Genomic DNA, 12990 nt, shown 5'->3' with positions numbered 1-12990 from the left:
TGTTTCTCTGAAACCCAAATAAAATACTTTGCTTGGAAGCATTTGCTCACATTTTAGCAAATTCAAAGAACATTCCTCGGTTAAAAAATGAATTTTCCTTTTAACCACCTGCTGAATGTGATTTCAGACTTGTGTTGGATTTGTGTTTTTGCTGACTCTGCCACCAGCACAAGTTAAGACTTGATCCCGTTTTCCTGCTGCTGATCACAATGTGCAGCCATGCTTCCCAATGTTTAAGGGTTTCTAATGGATTCATTTATGTGTGTCGTCTCTCAAACCATTGGACTCTTCACAGAGCAGAGCTCTCATTTTGTACATTGCAAAAGGAAAATGCCGTAGGCAGGACTCCGTCTGTATCCTGCTGCTGATGAGCTGCACATTGACTTAAAATAGAGCACAAGTATTGTACAAATGCGATGCGATTCTTTTGCTTGCTCTGCTTTTTAATACCACCATTACGTAGCAGGGAAAACTGACACCATAAAGCTCCTTGGCTATCAGGTGACACCACTGCTGTGTCTCAGGGAAAGCTCCAAACCACAGGCTGCAGGGCTGCTTTTTCCTCCCCGCCTCCATTCTGGATTTCCCCCAGGGGACCCTCCTCTAGGAGCAGGTATCAGACAGCCTCATTATCTGTGAATCAACAGACTCTGGTGATCTCATAGCAGATGCATAAAAGTGCAAATTTTAGCATTTTTCAAACCTCAGGTCGCTTCAGACCTAGCAAGTATATTTCTGCCACCCACAATGGAGCAGGAAGAGATTTTCCATGGAATCTCCCACAACCAAGGAGCTCTTGGCCCCTGCTTTTCATGCAGAAGATGCCTGTTTGGTGGGAATAATCTCAGTATAGTATCACCCCCACTTGTCTTCTACAGAGAGCTTGTCTTCTACAGAGCACTTTTCGCAGTCTCTTTGGACAATCCTTAGATTGAGGCCCAGATACTCCTTTAAGAATTGGTTTAGTTTGCTGAGTGTCAATAACTTTGCACCCTCAGCTGTTGTAAGTTAGTGCAGCTCCATAAAAGCCAGTGGGTCTACATTAATTGACATCAGCCGGATTTATGATGGAGTTTCCATTTCTACAGCAGTCTGCTTCTCTAGGGATGAGGGACAGGCAGTTTAACAGGGTGAGTGCAAGGGAAGGAGGTAAATGGTGGCTAAATGAGTTTTAAAAGGTATGTGTGCAAAATAACTTCCTCAGCTGGTTCTTTTTTAAGAGACTTTTGTGAAGAGAGACCACATGAGGGGATCATGGTGGGGTTGCAGGACAGGACTAGGAGGTCTGTGTTGTGCAGGCTGTGCTGCTGATCCCACGAGGAAGGAGAATTTGCTTTCCTGCATTGCTTTCTCCCTCCTGCCAGCTCTGCTTATGCTTTCTTTCATGCACACTGCAAGCTGCTGCCGTGTGGAGGACCACACTGTGTTTTTGTGAAGAGCAAGACAATAACTGCCATGAAGTGCAAAATTTTACTCCAGGCTTGGAGACAGAGTCTGACCTGTCATTTCCAGGGAAAAGGAATAACTTACATTGTGATTCAGACTGCTCTCACACTTTTTCCTCTTACATCATATCCTAGGCAAATTATAAAATCATTTTAGAGATGTCACTAGGTGATTCAATTGACTTTCAGAAGCTGTTGCATCTCTAAGAGAGAAGTGAGGGTTTGGGCACTGCAAATCCATGTGATCTAAAGGGCACTTTTTCCAAATGCCTCCTGATGCAGTGGCTGTTTTCAGTGAGACTTTAGTCCAGCTCCTGTGTTTAGTTGTATCTGCACAGCTGCATTAAGTCCTGTGGGGATGGAATCCAGCAGTACCAGCTAGCTGCAGGCTGCAGACCTCCAGGAAATGCCTGCGCTTATCCCAGCAACACGTGAGTGGGAAGGCACGACCTGCTTGTTGGGGTAACTCTTCTTACCAAAGCTGAATTAACTGCTGTGCAGACCACCTGTGTTAACCAAACAATGAAGATATGTCTGTGCAGATGAGGTGGGAAAGTGTTTTTATTTTTGTATTCCTGATTCAAAACAAATTTCTGAAAGATCCTTAAAGGTCACATGGTGACCTAGAGTCTCCTTCATGGCTTCTACAGCCCTTTCTTGTCACCACTGGCTGGCACACCGCTCTGCCAAACCTGGCCTTGGATGAGGTGTCTGTATCAAAATATTTCTGTTGACTACGGCCAACTTCCCATGTGATTTATGTTGCACTGCGCTCCTATGCCACTTTCACAAACTTTGTTGGATATTTGGATATTTGCATCAACAGTGAGTTTCATATTTGTTCCTGGTTCCTGAAGGAAAGCCGTGAATACCATTCTCGTCATTCAGCACAGTCTTTTTCATCAACTGCTGTTGAGGACCATGTTTGATATCTTACCCTGTTTACTTTTTGCCATAATGGTTGCAAACCACTCAGGAAGCTGTTGGGAGTGCCTGAAACCACTGAGTCTGCAGTACGGCTACAAGTCTTTTTTTGTAAGTCTCTGAACAGTCCTCATCTGCATCTAACCATGTATCCACAGGATGCTGCCCACACAGAAGTTTTGCAGTGCCTGTGGATGCTCCTGCTGCGCTTTGGTCTGCTCCAGCCACTGCCCACAGCCGCTTCTGCACGGAGGTGGATCTGGAGGAATTTGAGGGGTTGGTTTTGGTGACCAGCGGCTGGAGCCAGCAGTAAGGAGCAGACAGAGGTTAACACTCCAGCTGTGTTCAGTGATGTGGAGCCATCCTTCCTGAGCTAGCTCTTGGTGGATACATGCAAAAATCTTTCCCTGAAGTTCACTGGTGGAATTGGAAAACTTTGTGGGTACAGAGCAAGTTTCTGTCATTTTAACCAGCAGGCCCAAGGTGCTAGTCATCCTCCTCTACATGCCCTGTGAAAAGAGAGGATCTTCCACTGCAAGTCACTCACTTCTGGGGTGAAAGATGGAATGTGCTCTTTGAAACCCTTAGCAATAAATACGGTTTGAAGCAATAAGCAAACAGATAACTTTATGCAGCCAGGATTTCATAGACATTTAAATGAGCTAAAAATATCCCATTAGGCTTAACTAACATCCCTGAATTCCAGTGATGTTTTGAGCTTAATTTCCTTAAACACAATGAAATGCTTGGTCTTGATGATGCAGGGAGGTCAAAAACTCAACTCATGACACTCTGCAGGCATCAGTTCCAGCCATGTGGAGCATGCCTTCTGTTCCAAAGCATGGTTATCATTTACTTGAATGCTCATGAAAAGAGATACACCTGCTTTTCCTGGACTCCTCTCAGTGACTCGGCACTTAGATGAAAATATATCTTCCGTCTGCTGACTTCTGGTTCAAGTTTGTTTCTCTTCTTTAAGGTCTCTGTTTTAAATTCACAGAAACAAAGAAAGATCTGCTTCATAACAAAAGTTTCAGTAAGTGGTTCTGAGGAAGAAAAGTTAAAGAAATTCCAAAGAAATCACTCCGTTGTACCCAGCAAGGAATGCTGCATATAGCCAGCCTTCATCTCTGGGCTCACACTGATATGCATTGCTGTGCTGAAATCAAGACAAAGTAAATTAATCAATTCTAAAGTAAATTAATTTGTCTGCTGCTCTGAATTACTTGTTTTAGGAAATATGACAGCATTATCCAAAAATGTTCTCTGAGTTGATTACAGAGATGAGATGCTGGAAGGCATCAAACATTTACGACTCGAAAGGGAGAGAGAAGTTTATGCACGACAAGAAACTGTAAACTCTTCAGGTATTGCATACTTCTAAGAGAGAAGGCAGGCATTTCTGACATCTAAACAATTTGAACAAACAGGAATTTGTACAGGAAGAACGTGACGGACCAGATCTTTTCCTGGTGTAAAGCAATGCTGCTTTACTGACTTCCTTAGTGCAAGCTGGTTTGTGGTAGCTGAGGGTCTAGCTCAAGGGCAATCAGTGAACAGACTGTAGCAGGCACAGGGATTTGGTCTAGAAAAACAAGCTTTGTGTTTATACGAGTCTTTTGCAAATGTTTTTGAGCATTTTGAAGAGAGAAAATCATTCTGGAAAACTCAAGATTATTTTTTATTATTTACTTTTTTACTTCTTCGTGTGTCCAAATAGGCTGATTGATTCTTGCATATAACTTAAATTGCCCTAACTGTAGCAGTGGGAAGGGCCTGGGATGTCAGAGGTACCTGCAAGAGTACTAAAAGGGCATCATCAATCAAGTCAGCCAGTTATGGCAAAATGAACAACATGGAAAAAGCATCAAATGAATTTAAAAGTTGTTGGCTCTGATTTTGAGAATATTTTGTGCTAGATAACTTCCCCCGGTAGATGTCCAAATATACTTGGATCTAAAGTGTTCCTAGATACTAGCCAAGCTGCCACAATCTCTTTTAGTTTCCGTGATCCATCTTCTTTCCAGCTAATCTGTACCGCTTACTTTATTGACAGCTCCGCCACCTTTGGACTTGAAGTCTGTGGTTAGCATGTGTGCACATTTTTAACTTTCAGCAAAAGCACTGAGACTTGATATAAAGCAGGAGGAGACACATTTAATAAGATGCTTAATTGAGGTCTGTCCCTGTCAAGGCAATGTGAAAACAGATGCTAAGATTCCTCTGTTCCTTTCTAAAATCTTAAATCATGTTAGCCAGGAGACTTTTTTTTTTTCTTTCAGTGAAAAAGAAAAAAAAGATTAAAGAATGACTTGATTAGCTAATTGGTGATGAAAATAGAGATAGGGCTAAGTAATAAAACATGGTGGAATCTTTCAAATGTGAATTAAATGTATAAAATGGGAGGTTATCTCTTCAGTAGCTTAAAATAGTCTGGTACCTACAGCTTCCTCTCTTCTCTGTGTGGAAACCTAGTCCAAGGTTAAAGGTAGCCAAGTGTAATTTGGCCTACCATAGACATTTTTCTATAACTCAGCTAGACTCCAAATGTCATGAATGTTTCATGTGTAGACAAATCAAGATCTCATAGCCAAGACAGTGCTGACTGCTTAATGGTCTTATTAAACTTATCTGCCCTGTCACTTGTCTGTCACCCTGTCCCTGGTGTGGAAATATTATATAAAAGTGGATTTTGTTATATGGTGTTGCTGGAATTTGGGCTATGAAATGTTGCAAGTCACATTGTGTTTGCACATGATTCAAGTGTCCAGGGGATCTGAAAAACTCATTGAGCTCTCTCTGTTTGGAAGGTTTTAAAACTCACTTGGCGTTTGTCTGTTTGGAAGATTTTTAAGTCTCTGTAAACTAAGCACAGACTGAGAGATCTTTCCCCAGGGTCTTTCTTTCACTCCTTGCTCAATCTGTCCCGCTAGCTGATGAAGGTGTTCACCTCTTCTGAGGTCAGGAGAGATGCTAGGCAGGGGTCCTGGGGGTCATCTGCAAACTGCAGCAGGATTCTTTGTGCAGGAAGTGTAAATCAAACAATTACACTGGTAACGTGGCCTTCTGCCCCGGAGCAACTTTTCAAATCTCTGTATCTAGCCATTTCTTAGCAAAATGTCACTGAAAAGTCAGAGGGTCTGTGGGCAAATGCATTTAATTGCTGAAGAGGAACATGGACTTGAGGTACAGTTCGCTGTCTCTGGGGATGCGAAGTCAAAGTCCATGTTCTCCTCCATCGATCACAGCTAGTGCTATGGGCTCAGCCTAACTCCTACAAGTACGCTGTCTCCTCAGTCTGGCAAAGCACAGGACTGGCAAGGTCCAGCTGGTCCTTGAGTCTCTGTAAACCACAAAATACCTCCCAAAGCCATGAAACATAAATCACATCGTTAAAGGCCAATAGTTATAACCAGATCATGGCATAGGAGAGAGCACAAGGGCCTTAGCGCCGCGTCAAGGAATTTGTCAGATAAAACTTCCAAGTAACCCCAAGGCACGGCTATGTCCTATGCCACCAAGGAGAGTAAAAGCACCCTACTGCTCCCTCCTTAAAAATCTCACTTCAAAAATCTCACAAAATTCCTTCCTGCCTCCCACTCTAGTTGTAGGCTTAATAAACTGGGCAGCTCTGGGATGTGACTGAGGCCAGGATTACCGGCGTATCTCCTGCACGGCCTCTCTCTGGGTATTGCTAGCTCTGACACTGCAGGGAAAGGGCAAGTTCTGTATAAAGCAGGAGGTGCAGAAGGGAAATGCTTCCTAGCTACGCTGTATGCTTAACACAAGTACAAGAGCGTGAAGTTCATGCTGCATAAGCTTGGTGGACACAAACCTGTCTCACCTCCTAGGAAGTATACAGGTTGTGCTGAGCTCATTACAGAATTTGAAGCATCATCAGAGTTCGGATCCGAACCTGAAACTCCCTGCAGTCTTTTGTGTGCCTTTACATTTAAAAGCTTTAAATTGGGGGCTGGATTTAGGCAGCACTTAGAGAAAAATGAACCAGAGACGCCTGATTCTGGTGCTTCTGAGTTACTGGGTTCCTTCCCAGCATCACAGCCTGTCCTTTAGCTGCTATGTAAGTCACTCCTTCAGCACAGTGGTTTCGATTCACACTTCTGCCACTGCAGAAATGTAGAAAAGCATTCAAACCTCGTTGCAATGATTTGTTTTCCTTCATTCAGTTTTGTTACACTGGTTACATTGGTGCCAAGCAGGACCAGCCCTTAAGATGCTTTATTTAAAAATCTTTTTATTGTGCCTGTCAGGTGCCCTCTCCGGGGCTGACCACCACACTCTGCACATGCCCAGGGCTGGCGAAGTGCTCTGAGAAAGTGCTCCTGCCTCTCCCCGCTCCCCACACTGCCTTTTGTGGTTCGCTATTTAGAGATCCGGGGAGAAGAACAGATGGAATAAATCGTCTGGTGGTAGCTGTGTGACTGAACCACTTCTGGGAAGCGCTACATCTCTCTTTCTGTTGGATTTATGTGAGAGATGCCCACAAGTCACTCTGTGTCAGGAGTGTCAGGAACAATTTGCTTTGCAGAGCGCTGTAAATCTCCGGGTCTGTTCTGCTTCCGGGAAGGCTCCCCAGCAGGGCCGCCTGCAGCGGGAATTTCCAGCCAGCCCGGGGCTCTCCTCGAAACCAGCATCCGTGTTGTTAGAGCACACAGGAATGAGGCCAAAACCACCATCTATATATCACCTCTGCGGATGTGGCATATAAGCAGGGGAAAAGGGAGAGGCACGCATTGAACCGTACAAGTACCATTTTGTTTTCCCTTCTCCTCTTCCACTCTCCTCCCCACTCCTCCTTTCAACCCCCTGCTTTTTTTTTTTCAGTAGCTGATGGGGGTGGTAAAATTCCAGGGGGCCAAGACAAACTATTAAACATTGTGATTTCTAATGGTTCCTCTTGAAAATTGCTGACAGATGCTGGTCCTGAGATCAGAATAGCGGAGGCTGCCAGCGTGAGGCTCGGGGCCAGCCATTGATTCCCTTTTTTAATAGTGAAATCTAAATCTATGGTTGCTGTCCAGGCAGAAGCTATATGCCACTTTTCTCAAAGCTTCTTCTTGTCCCCTTATCTTCCCTCTTTATTCCTATTCCCTTCCTCACTTTGCCAGACTTTATCCTCTGTTCTCCATTTCGTAACTTTAACTCATACATTTTCTGTCTTTTTTTCCACCTTTCTTTTTCCCTACTTCTTTTTGCTGTCTAGCTACTGGACTCTATGGATGTTTGCCCAGCTACAAGTTAGAAAAGGAAAAGTGCAGGAATTTGACTGATGCAGCAAGTTTCTCTTCTTCTTGGAACCTCTAATTCACAAGAAAGCCTGTTTGTGTCTCAGAGCAAGAGATGGATAGACCAAATGAGGGAGCTGGGGCAGGGGCTCATTCGGTGTTGAGGTCAGTCAGGGTCTTGCAGAAGGAGATGGAGGTAAGCTGCCAGCTCAGGGAAGGAACACGCTTTGATTCCAGCCGACTTGTACTGTCTTTGTGCACACTGTGGCTGAGCTATTGTTGCATCCCCAATGTGCCTTGGCACCTGGCATAGCAGTCTGGGCTCTTTCCTCACTTAACACCAACACCTTGTCACAGAATATGCCTAACTGGAAGTTTTGCAAAGGAAGAGATTGGCTATGTTTTCAGTTTTGCTGGTGGAGCTTGAAAAACCAGTGACAGAGTCCTAAACCTTGTCATGAGTTTAAGGAACACTGTCAGGCCCTGGGGTGGGGAGGAGGGGAGGTATTTGTCCCTAGGAAGGGTCACGAAATTTGGACGGAATTGGAAAGGCTGTTCTCCCAGGCATAAATTTCTGCCAGCCTGCAGGGCTGAGTCACCCATTTGCCTTTCTAAGGATCGCTGAGAAGTGCAAGAAGGAGTACATGGGAGTTGGGTCTGAGGTCCTGCGTTTCAAGTAAGTACACGCGCAGAGCTGGGTGACCAAATCTGCTGTCCTTGGTTACTTCACTTTCAATGTGCTTCAGCTACAAGTTACGGGTTAGGATATTGATATCTATGATTCTATATTCACACTGGGCCTTGCAGAAAACACCTCCACTAGCAAGACAGTGCAGCAACGAGCAGGTTACCAGATAGACTGTGCCGTAGCTGCACCCTGGGGCTTCCAGCGTTGGCTGCCCTGATCTAGTGCTGGCAATAGTCCGATAGCCAAATGGGAGACTGGACTAGATCCCCCAGAAATTGTTTCTGAACACCGCTTCTGTGATGTTCAAATGCCAGTTGGTGAGGGCAGGGTGTAAACACAAGCAGGCAGAGCTCTTTTGCTGAAAATATTCACTGCTGAGATGCACAATTGAGGCACATCCCTGTTCCAGCAGCCAAATCATAAAAATAGCAATATTTATCTGTTATCCTATTAATATTATAATACTTTATCCTTATATTTTATCTTCAACAGCACTGTCAAAAAACCTCAAGACAGCATCATGGAGTTGCTTTGGAACAGAAAGTGTGACCCAGTCAGGCCTGTGCTGCTTAACCAAGCCGCTCTTTCACCAGTGCAGCAGTCCGTGCATGGAAAGCCATTACATCTCTTTTCCTTCCAGCAAGATGTTCTATTCTATCACCTCATGCTTAACCAACAAGCAACTGTCAGAGACTGAGATCTGACAGAGATGTGAATCCCCAGCTTCCTGGCTGGCAGCATTAATGGCCATGCTTGCAGAGTGTTTTGCTGTCTTAATAGCAGCTGTCATCACCACTATGGGAATGCCTCTCACTCTGACCGGCAGCCACAGAAGATTAATGTGTGTGATCCTAGAGGAATTGTTTCTTCTGGCTGCTGATGTGCCACAATTAGCACCTTCATCTCTAAGCTGGTACTTTGTTCCTTGTTAATAAAATGATTGTTGAGGATTTCCTTCCAGAGAGTTGGGGGAGTGCCATGTGAGAGAGGCAGTGATGATGAATCCGCTGAACAGAGGCACAGCTTGGGAGTGGTGCAGAGATTGTATTGCTCGTGTCACCACCTCATTACTGTTGTTGGTTTTTATGGCACCATAAACATTCAGCTGCACCGTTTCCCTCCCATCGCAGACAGTGAAACGATGGAGCTATCAGCACCTCCAAGGAGGCACTCAATGTGTTGCAGGAGTGAGCTCGGTGCCTACACAAAGGATAGTGTATAAGCAGCCAAGGAGAAGCTGGAGCACAGGCATCCGTAGAACAAACTAGGCATCCTCTCCTGAGGCTGAGGGGTTACAACAACATTTCAAAAGAAAACCTCATCTCCAAAATGGAGACATACAGCACTAATGTTCTCTTGTCATGCTACAATTTCAAAGTAAAGAAGAAGTAGCCACACTCTATGATGTCTCCTGTTGCGAAGTAAGGAAATATACCATCTTCACAGTTGTATCTACACCACCACTAGTGTGCAAGGCAAGTTCTGCAATTTTTAGTGGGGAAATTGTGCAAAGTGAAGCCTTGAAGTGTGTGGACGTTCCCATAACTGGTTAACAGAAGAAATTCAAGCAACTGACTCACTGACCTGCATTCATTTTCACTGCGGTCTTCAAACTCTAGACAGCAGGGGAGAGCCTGCTCAAAGCTGCAGTCATTTCTGAACCGTGAGCTATCTCCAGTGCAGTGTAGTCCTCTCACAGCTTCGTGGGGACTATGCTCATTTGGTCACATAATGCAAAAAAGCAGGAACCATGATACACGCTCTAGGTGAGTGTTGTTTGTTCTTCAGTGTTCTGCTTGTCTGTAGCAGTTATGGGTATGGTGTTGTGCTCTATCTTCTGTAGAAGATTTAAACTGTTTGAGATCACAGTTCAGTCTGTGGCAGTGACAGATATTTCATTCAGTAACAAGGAATTACGTTGCCTTAACCCACAGGCACCTAACCACAGATGGGCAATTAATACCTAATGTCGGAAATATGATTTGAGTCTTCCAGCTCTTAAAATCCAACTGCTACTCAGAGAGTGAAAGCACTAGACTTGCCTGTAAGGACTGATGAAAAAATATTAGTCAGGTCATTCAATTCAGTAAAGAACAGCAGTGAAATACCACATATATACAAAGAAACTCATTACACTGTTTAACATTCTTGGCACAATACAGGGCATTTCTAATTGTGTTTTTCCTTGCCGAGTGCACTGCCAAAAAGTAACTAAGAAAAAATGTTGAGGAAATAAAGTATATATGTATATATATGGGTATATATTTCTGTAAATGCCTGTGTTATAATTGCTATTTGTTATTTATAGTGTAGAAACACCCAGATCCCATCAGAAATTGCAACTCTGTTGTTTTAGGCACTGTACCCACCCAGAGTGTCTAATACAGCCTTTGTCTCGATATGCTGCTTTAAATAAACAAGAGAGCCTTCAGACCTGAGGTGTGCTTCCAAGGGGAGAATGAGCATCACCCCACTTGCCTCAAGTATTAGGGCAGTGGAAATGCTCCTGATGAGGGCACCAAATGGACTGCATCTTCTGCAGAGAGATGTTTGTATCTGGCTGTGGGATGCAGGGTGTGAACATGTGCAGTTTCCAGATAGTGCTGTATTTCTTACAGTGACTGTAGATGACACGAGTTTCAGATCCTCCTCCAAGCTCAAATTCTCCATATGCAAATGGAAGAATGAAAACATAAGGAGAAAATATAACACTGAAAATCAGGTACTTTCATGTCACAAAGATGTAGTAAGTATGAAGTCTGTGTTTTTTTATATTCCTACTGATCTGGTGCCTTGCCAAGAACTGTGCAGACTTTGCAAAGTCCACCTAGGGAGCTCATACAGGAGGAGGAGGAAAAAGATAATGGTGTCTTTTCTTTGAAGTGTTTTGCTTTCTGGCTGGGGATACTCCCATACAGAACCAAGCTGTGCTAGGAGAGAGATGAGGAATAAACAAAGGTCCAGAGTACATAAATAACCATGACAGGGCTTCTGCAGAGCCAAATGACTTTGCACGTGGGAAGAACTAAGTGGGGTGAAAAAGAAAGCTATAGGTTAAAACCCAAGAGACTGTCTGCACTAGAAAATGACTCATTATTAACAACACTTGTCAAAAATACATCCACTCCCCCTCAGGCGGGATTGAAAACACATTGGCTACTAGAATGGATAGAGCCAAAATGTTTTCAGTACCTATTATAGAAAATCTACGAGACCTCTGGGCAAGAGATTTCTGTAAAAGAAGGTGTGAAAGGTTTGACTTTTTCTACCCAAGCAATCAACCAATTATCAAGGCAGAGGGCAGCAGGGAAGATCTCCTTGCTGGCATCGCTGTCAGCCACATGTCAGAGCCACCGATGACTCCAGAGCTCAAAATTCCTGTCATGCACCAAACCAGGGCCTGTAGAGAGGCCCCAGGTGATACGGGTGAGAAATGGCATGAATGAGGTCAGCATCTGGCTCCTGCTCCCTGCCTTGGCCTGTACTTTCTGCAACTGTATGGCAGTACGTACGAGTCTGTGCCACTGAGGTAGAGCCATGAGTATGTGCTAATTTGTGTCTAGACAGCCTGCCCTCACCTCTCCCTTGGATGGAAGAGGAAGTGTTGAAATGCAGACCCGAGGAAATGGTGTTAATGTCACTTATACCCTGATTATGTGACTGTATGGCTGCCTCTGTTCGGTGCCCTGCAATAAACTGCATTTCTTGTCCTCACCAGGGGCCTGTTCAGGCACACTCCAGAGCATTTCTAAGCGTACAGGCTTGGGTTTCTTCTCGTGGAAAGTGAAGTGCAGGAAGGGCTGAGCAGGGTCGAGACTTGGTCCTGTCACAGCGCTGGAGCTTTGCCAGTGCCTAGGCCCAGACCCGGGGCCTGGGAGCCAGGCAGCGTTCCTGGGTCCTGCAGTTCTGCCTGGCCTATTAATCACGGCCTCGTAAACCCGTGACATCAAACACCTTCGTAGTTCACACCTGCATCACGGGGAGGTTGTTAAAAATCAGGAGTAGGGCTATGAGAGGAATTCGTCAGCTTTTTGGATTTCAGAACTGGAGGCAGAATGGTTTAAATGGAGTTTGCAGAAATGCAGCCTGTGTGGTCCGTCTTGGTTTGTTGCTGGTGGAATTTAAAAATTGGAAATAATAAAATTAACAATAAAATATTGGAGGATAACATCTAAAATGTAAACAACATAAAGCCAGGAAAAGAGTTCTGAATACAAAACTTTTTTTTTCTTTTTTATCTATCTCTTTTAATGGCTATCTCACATAAACAATGTGGCTAATAATCTGAAGTGAATTTATCACATATTTTTATTAGTAACCTAAAATCACACAGACTTCCGCAGATTGTTGCCTTTCTTTTCCAGATGCCATTGTAATGCTTTCAGAGCTAGCAAAGGGAGGATGTTTCACTGGTAATGGTGCTGGGGAAGAGTCGGTTCATACCTAGGTTCAGCTGCAGACTTCACAGGTGAGGTCAGGTATTTCAGTACCTAACTGTGTTTGATCTCCATGGAAATGAGGTGTCTCCATTCCTTTCAAGAAAGCAAGATACAGGATGACGTCTGGCTCTGTGCTTGCTGGAATGTGAGAGTAATCTGAGGAAACCTTTGTGGGTTACCTACCTCTCCTTTGGGGTGCAAACCAGCTGACACAGCAGCTTCTTGGTGTGTCCGGTCCTTAGATTGGT

At 44.3% G+C, this 12990-nt stretch overlaps 1 long non-coding RNA gene across 1 annotated transcript in view; it reads left to right on the top strand.

Moving 5' to 3' along the window:
- LOC308180298 overlaps positions 1-12990 on the top strand; it is a 72561-nt gene that overhangs the window by 47542 nt on the left and 12029 nt on the right. The window contains exons 5-7 of the long non-coding RNA XR_013940873.1: positions 8796-10069; positions 10922-11049; positions 12668-12771. This is a non-coding gene — a long non-coding RNA (uncharacterized lncRNA). The remainder of the gene's footprint in view (positions 1-8795; positions 10070-10921; positions 11050-12667; positions 12772-12990) is intronic.

This window comes from Anser brachyrhynchus (assembly GCF_964034855.1).
Source record: "Anser brachyrhynchus genome assembly, chromosome: 19".
Classification (NCBI taxonomy): Eukaryota; Metazoa; Chordata; class Aves; order Anseriformes; family Anatidae; genus Anser; species Anser brachyrhynchus.
Note: the sequence above shows the minus strand (reverse complement) of the source record. Positions and strands in the feature narration are given on the sequence as shown.